This window comes from Notechis scutatus, chromosome 2 (genome assembly GCF_049901735.1).
Source record: "Notechis scutatus isolate UNSWTSFEM ecotype Mainland chromosome 2, rNotScu1.2, whole genome shotgun sequence".
Taxonomy (NCBI): domain Eukaryota; kingdom Metazoa; phylum Chordata; class Lepidosauria; order Squamata; family Elapidae; genus Notechis; species Notechis scutatus.
The window spans coordinates 200609890-200616633 of record NC_142010.1 but is presented as its reverse complement, the minus strand read 5'-3'; the positions used below and the strand labels follow the sequence as shown (position 1 = coordinate 200616633).

Here is a 6744-nt window from a genome sequence, read left to right as displayed (position 1 = left end):
TTTCTCCTAAAACCTCTGACATATGTAGGACACCAGGTATTGTTTGGGGACTTTATTCTCTTTTCCCGACAGAAAGTTCAAAGAAGTGAGGAAAGACCCTGACAAAATTTCTCTTTTTCATCAACCATTTTGCAACAAAAGTCATATCCCATCCCTTCTCCCAAAATTTTTTAAAAAGTCAATGACAAATCATGATGGGTTTTTGGTTAGTTTTTTCCGCTTAGCAACAATGGTGGGTCCCTATTCAAAGATCGAGACATTGTGTTGATAGATAAAGAAGTCACGGATACCTGAAGCTTTCTCTTTTATCCTTTTGTTCTGCCCTGTACGTGGTTTTTTTTTTTTTGTTATGTCTGCATTCCCTGCTAGACTATTGAGCCATCGTTACAATGTAGAAGAAAGAATTCTGAACCAGGTTCAAACTCTGGAAACAATTATTAAAAGAAAAAAAAACGACTGTTAGTAATGATGATATGGCCTCGTGCTTGACTTTTTTTTCATACTGTTTGAATAAGTTGCTTTGTGGAGTCCTGAACAATCTAGCACAAAACATTCGAGGAACCTTCAGTTACTATGAAAAGTTTGGCTTTTTGTTCCCACACTGCTGTGGGCATATATATGCTGGATTTTACTCTTTATGGATTCATTTGGAATAAACTATATTTAAATAAGCATGGCTGTTTTTTGTTTCACAAATAATTGAGGGCATTATCAAGACCATTTTGCTTGCAAATATATTCTGCTAACAGTTCAGCTGCTTCTCAGAAATACGTCTTGCTAATTTTAGTGGCATTTACTATGTAGTTAGTATGTACAAAATTGCAATTAACAGCACTATGTGGAAATGATTTCACCTCATACAACACAAGAGAAATTATGGTCTGGTTTGCAAGGTTAGTTCTGGGGAAAAGTAATTTTAAGAATCTTTAAATTTTCAACCCAATCTTCTTTTTAAAAGCATTACAGACACTTTCAGATTAAAAACATAATTGCTCACCTTCTCTAAATGCCCAAGTATATAATTCCCATTTACAGTAAATAACTGTAAGTTGGTCTTAGCACTGATTCTTTAATTTTAAACTTTTCGGTACCTCTCACAGGCACCTACAAAACACAGGAAGAAACAAAATTGTGGTTTTACTTGATAAATTATAATGCTGTTTATTTAGTTACACAGTCTATTTTAGACACCTCCAGCAATGAAGAATACACCATTTTCCAGGAAAGTCTGTTCAACTAAGCGCTTACGTGAATGGAAAAATTCTTGATATTCTTGATTTTCCTATCTTATGGGACAATTCTGGCCCATCTTTTATATATGCTCTTCAGATAGTTGAAGATTGCTATCATGCCTTCCCAAGTCTTCTCTTTTCCAAGCTAAATATACGCAATGCCTTCAACATCAGGGCTCTTTATTTTCTCTTCTGAACACACTCCAGTTTATTAATATTTTTGATTGACAGGTATCACACAGGGAAGAAGAAAACCATCTGAAATCAAATCTGGGAACAAAAAAGTTTATTTTGTGATTTTTCTGGCACTATTTCCTTGTCCTGCCATATGCAAAATATCTGCCTTTTTCCACAAACTTGAAAAAAAGTTTGTGCAGCTCTCGAAGAGTATAGCAGAGGTACATAAATATATACCATACAGGAAAAACTATTTGAGTTTTCTAATAAACAACTTTTGAAAGGGTTTTCCCTAAAATGGTCTTAAAATGTTTAAATAAAACACATTGATAATTGATGGGGATATGAGGGAGTTAGTTGGTAGTGCTAAGCCAATTATAGTATTAGATAACTATTTCAGGATTTCTTTAAAACCAAAAAGATAGACCTGATTTAGATTTAGAAATGTATATTCCATGTTCTGTGAACATATGCCCACAGCTAGGAGCAGTGACAATTTTTAATCTTTTATTTTTAGCTCTAAAATTATAAATGCCTCAATGAAAAATTATAGGCCAAATTATGAAGCTGGAATAAAACAAGAATTAGATGTGGCCTAACTAGCTTTCAAAATTACATTCCAAGGATGGATGGATGGATGGATGGATGGATGGATGGATGGATGGATGGACAGACAGATACATATTGTCTGCCTAGCATCTGTGCGATCTGAAATCACACACAATTTATTTCTGATTTCCTTAGAATTTTATTCTGTCATTTCCTAGCTTCATTTTAATTTTTTAATACATGTTTATTCCAAAGCTAAGCAGATATTTAGTGGTTTGGATCCAACATTCTGCTGACAGAAGGTCCTTTCAGGGGGAGGCTAGACAGCCATCTGCTGGAGTCCTTTCATTTGCATTTCTCCAATGAACCATTGCGAGTTAGACTCAACTATTCTATTTTTCTGACTCGATGGCTCCATCAGAAAGATTTTACTACACAAAGGTATCCCACTAATGGATTTTCCATTTCTCCTGAAATTTCTTGGGAATTACAGATTGGAGGTTCTTTCAGGTATGGGAAAGAGGAAGTGTAGAAATCATCTTCCCTTTAATATGTTGGTAAAAGTGTCTTAAGAAGAATGCCTATGTTGGAACCCAACATGTATTTTTAAAACTTTAGTTTTGTAGGATATTTAGTTGTTGTTTTTAAAGTTAGGCTAAAGCAGAAACATAATCTGAACCACCACAGAAATAATTGTCCACCTCTTATGGTTTACTATTGACCAACAGGAAAGGTCTATACAACTCTGTACTATTAAAACAACTGTTCTGCAACCCAGCTCAGCAAATATCTTTATAATATTTATATATTTGCACTTGACAAAAAACATCTATTCTAAACCTTTATGAAGGTTCTGAATAAGAATCAAAGACCTTGATCCAATGTTCCAATGATGACAATGACTTACATTTTAATTCCTTCTTTCCATTTAAATAGCACTCATATCAGTTCAGAAATATTGTTTTGCCTATTGAGATTCCTATTAAGCTGAAACAAAATTAGAAAACAAAAAACTGCCAAGGCCCATACAGCTGTTGTGAGGTGCTCACATAAGAAAGGTAAGTTTTCACACATTTTCTTTTCAGAGATCAGCTGTAATTTCTTCCTACAGAGCTGTCATCTGGCATTCTTACATGTCACAGGTTAATAACACTACTGATTGCTCTTTGGCACATTTGGAATAACTGCTGACAGCATCCAAGCTTTAAAATGTCACCAATGGGGCTGGCATTTCTTTCCTTGTTTTGAAAGCATGGCTTGATGGATGGAATATGACTCAGAGAAATTAAAGACAATGTAGGTTTATTATCTCATCCATTTCATCTTTCTGCCAGATCAAAAACATTCCTTCCAGATTATTCCCTAATGCTTGTCTAGACCATTTTTAAAGACCTTGGAGAGGAGCAACCATCATTTTCTTGGCAGTCTTCTCTACAGCTTTAATGGATATTACTATTATACAGCTCTTCCTTACCACAGTGTCAGTATGGTGCTTCAAAACTCCTAAGTAGTGCTGTCACACACAGTACTGATCTTCATGTCTTGGCTGTGGAATGTGTTATGACTGATGTCATTGTGGTGACATAGTCAAAATGCTGTAGGTCCATATTCAAAAAGCTTCACGAAAAAGCCCATCCTTTTAGCAATAAATATTGTGCTCACTAGGCCTGACACAGAACATTAAATGCAAACATTGAAAAAGAATGCTTACTCACCTGCTTTTTTGCAAATGAAATGTGCATCTGTATCTATGTTAAGTGGGTGCGAATATGAAAGATATTCAAAGCGCTTTGTTTTTAATTGTAGCTCATTTTACTTTTATTGTTTTGAGTAAACTGAGGGGAACTCTGCCCTGATTCAAGGTGATCTAATTAAAAATGTCTTTAAAATGTGTGTTGTTTAAGACATAGGTAGGTATATGACAAAGTATCTTGGAGCTATGAACATTAATATATTTTAACATTCATAGCACCACAATACTTTGGCTTTGTCATGTACTTAATGCTTTAAATATCACACATATTTTTAAGACAACTTTCCAGAAGAGTTTGTCAATTAAGATCCTTAAGAAAGATGGCACTCTTCTCAATACAAGATGGTTTCCCTATAAAGATGGGGGGGGGACAATTCAAATAATAAAAATTGTAAATGGAGCCCTGACCATAGTAAAAGTAAAAGATAGCAGAGGTTTTTGCAAATGCAAGGGGTGGGGAGGAAGGGGAGGCTTCCTTTATTTAGACAGTAAGAGCCACAAAGGTTTTTTGATTAAAGAGTTGGAATGATTCAATTTCCCCATCAGCTATAGAAACTGAGTAACTTTAAGCTAATTGTTTTCTTTCTGACCAACCTATCACACAGGGTTCCTGTTATGGGGAAAAGAGGAGCAAGCACGGTGTTTATTGCCTTGAGTTTCTGCACAGAGGGAAGGATATATATTTAGTAAAAAAAAATAGTGGCTTGGTGGCTCTACCACCAAGAAGATGTGCCTCCAGGCTCCCACCCTCATAACCTCATAAATGAGAAATACATGAAGCAGTTCCTCTGGATGAAAATCTTGTGTGAGCTGGTTTTGGATAAGAAAGGAGATCTTGCAAGTCATGTAGTTTTTGAAGTGTGGGAAAAAATATCCATCTGGTTCATTTCCAAGCTGGGAGAAAGGCACTGGAGGTTGGAGGCTGATTGGAAAGAGGGTCCATTTATCGATGAACAAGATCACATGGATTCTGGTTCTGGTGCAGCTGACCACATGGAGTTGACAGTGAGGGGTTTTTATACCTTCTCTTGGCCTTTGAACTTGAACTTCCTGTTCCTGTGCAAGAACATGTATTCTATTGGCTGTTGTAGGAGTCATAGCTGGCTCTGTATGTTGTCTGAGCTAAGTTTGGTTGAAGTTTGGAGGAGGATGTAATGTTTATTTATTTATATTTATTTATTTGTCAAGCAAGACTTCCTTTGGCAGCTAGGATGCTGTGCTTTGAATCAATTGCAGTTTCCAAATTGCCTTCAAATGTGGCTTCAAGTAAAGAGGGCTGCACTAGTCTAACATAAAATAGTAACCTATATAATAAGCATACTTACCTTTGCATAAAGAAACATAATGCAGAGTAATGTCAAAATTATTAGTCATAAATGTCTTGAGATGTTGCATTCATTCCATCCTTAGTTTTTGACTGTCCCAATGATTCACCCACATGAAGACCATCTTAAATGTGATTGCATCTCATCCCACTTGTGCATGACAGTAAACAGTAGTGTGTCATGCTGTTTTTCCCCAAAATAGATTAAAAAAATGAATAATAGGCTTCAGAACCACAAGTCAGTTTTAAGTTACTCAAACCATAGCCCCACACAACTACTCATATATGGAACAGATGGAATAGGTAACATTTATTTTCTTTTTATGCAATGATATGTAAAAAAAACTTAACAAAAGATAAATATGTCATTTGGCATAGGAAAAAAAAATGTGAATTCCAAGGATGTATATAGCTATTTTTCAAGAATTCAAACATCACAGCGCTCATAAATATCAGTGTACCAGGTGAAATCAAGAACCTGGTGTTCAATCATATAAAACTGTCTCCCAAAGAAGAACAGAGTTGAATAAATACCTTTGGGGGAATAAGGGATAAATTCCAAGTAATATATGAAACAAGCAACTAAACAAAATTGATTGTTCTGTACCTATTGATGGATGATACTGCAATGAATTTAAAATTTCATATATTTTTTCAAACAGGCCAACCTGATCCTAACTTTTTACAAGGTTTGGAACAGCATCCCTCCTAATGAGACTCAAAGACATAAAGACCTTTAGTATGTTCTCCTGGATGAGTGTTTTCCTGGCACTTACGTGCTTGTACTTTGCTGTTTTGGATTGTAATATGTTTTTTGTATATAATGTCTAATGTGAACAACCAGGCCCATATGTGCAGAGTTCCAGATAGCTACTTTATTATGTTCTGCCTCTAATGCAGGAATTTCCCAGTCTGACATATTCCTGGGAACAATTAGAGGAACCAAGGAATTTGGGGGAGGGGGGTGTCCTAGCTTTTTTGCAGTTGCAGTGACTCCAGGCTAGCTCTGTACTTAATTCTTCCTCCCTACCAGGCTGGCTGCTTCTCAACAGCATTGCTTTTTTATTCTTTTTGTTTGTATTGTTGTTATTGCTGATGTATGTCACACTGGATGGGAAGGCTATATAAATAAAATAAATAAATTCAGCAAATGAAGCAAGTTGTGCTGAAATATAAGCAAAGCAGTCTGCTTCCAAAATTGAACACATAAGATAGCATTTAATAATTTACTGTATTACTGTGTTGCAATTCATATTATGTTAATGGAAAGTCAGATATTATCTATGATCAGCAGAAAGTAGGCATTGTAAGTTGTAGCTTAATCCATAGAATCATTCATTCAAAAATCACCCTTATTAAGGCATTTTGTATTACACTTTTTGCACAAAGAACCATCTTCTAAATTTCTAAAATATCAATTAGCAGATAAATTTATTTTTTCTCCATGCATTTTTCACATTGGCTGGCATTGTATTCAAGAAAAATATTAAAACTGCCTGGATAACACAAAATAGGCAATCTAACTAAAGCTAGGCTTTGAGTTATAATCTTTTTTTTCCACATGATTCCATCCAAACAATATTTGAGGTGTAGTAACTAAAATTAGAGAACTAGTTACTGTGTAACAACTCATCTTTGTAAGCTCAAATATATGCACTTTTTTTTCTTGCTCTTAAATTTTTTAATGAAAATTATATAAAAATCGAATG

At 35.0% G+C, this 6744-nt stretch overlaps 1 long non-coding RNA gene across 1 annotated transcript; it reads right to left on the bottom strand.

Moving 5' to 3' along the window:
* Positions 1–310: 310 nt before the first annotated feature.
* On the bottom strand, positions 311–1583 carry LOC148132470 (uncharacterized). Its single transcript, XR_015747346.1, has 3 exons — positions 1249–1583; positions 998–1104; positions 311–424 (listed from the first exon to the last, which is right to left on the bottom strand). It is a non-coding gene; the product is annotated as an uncharacterized LOC148132470 (long non-coding RNA).
* Positions 1584–6744: the final 5161 nt, after the last annotated feature.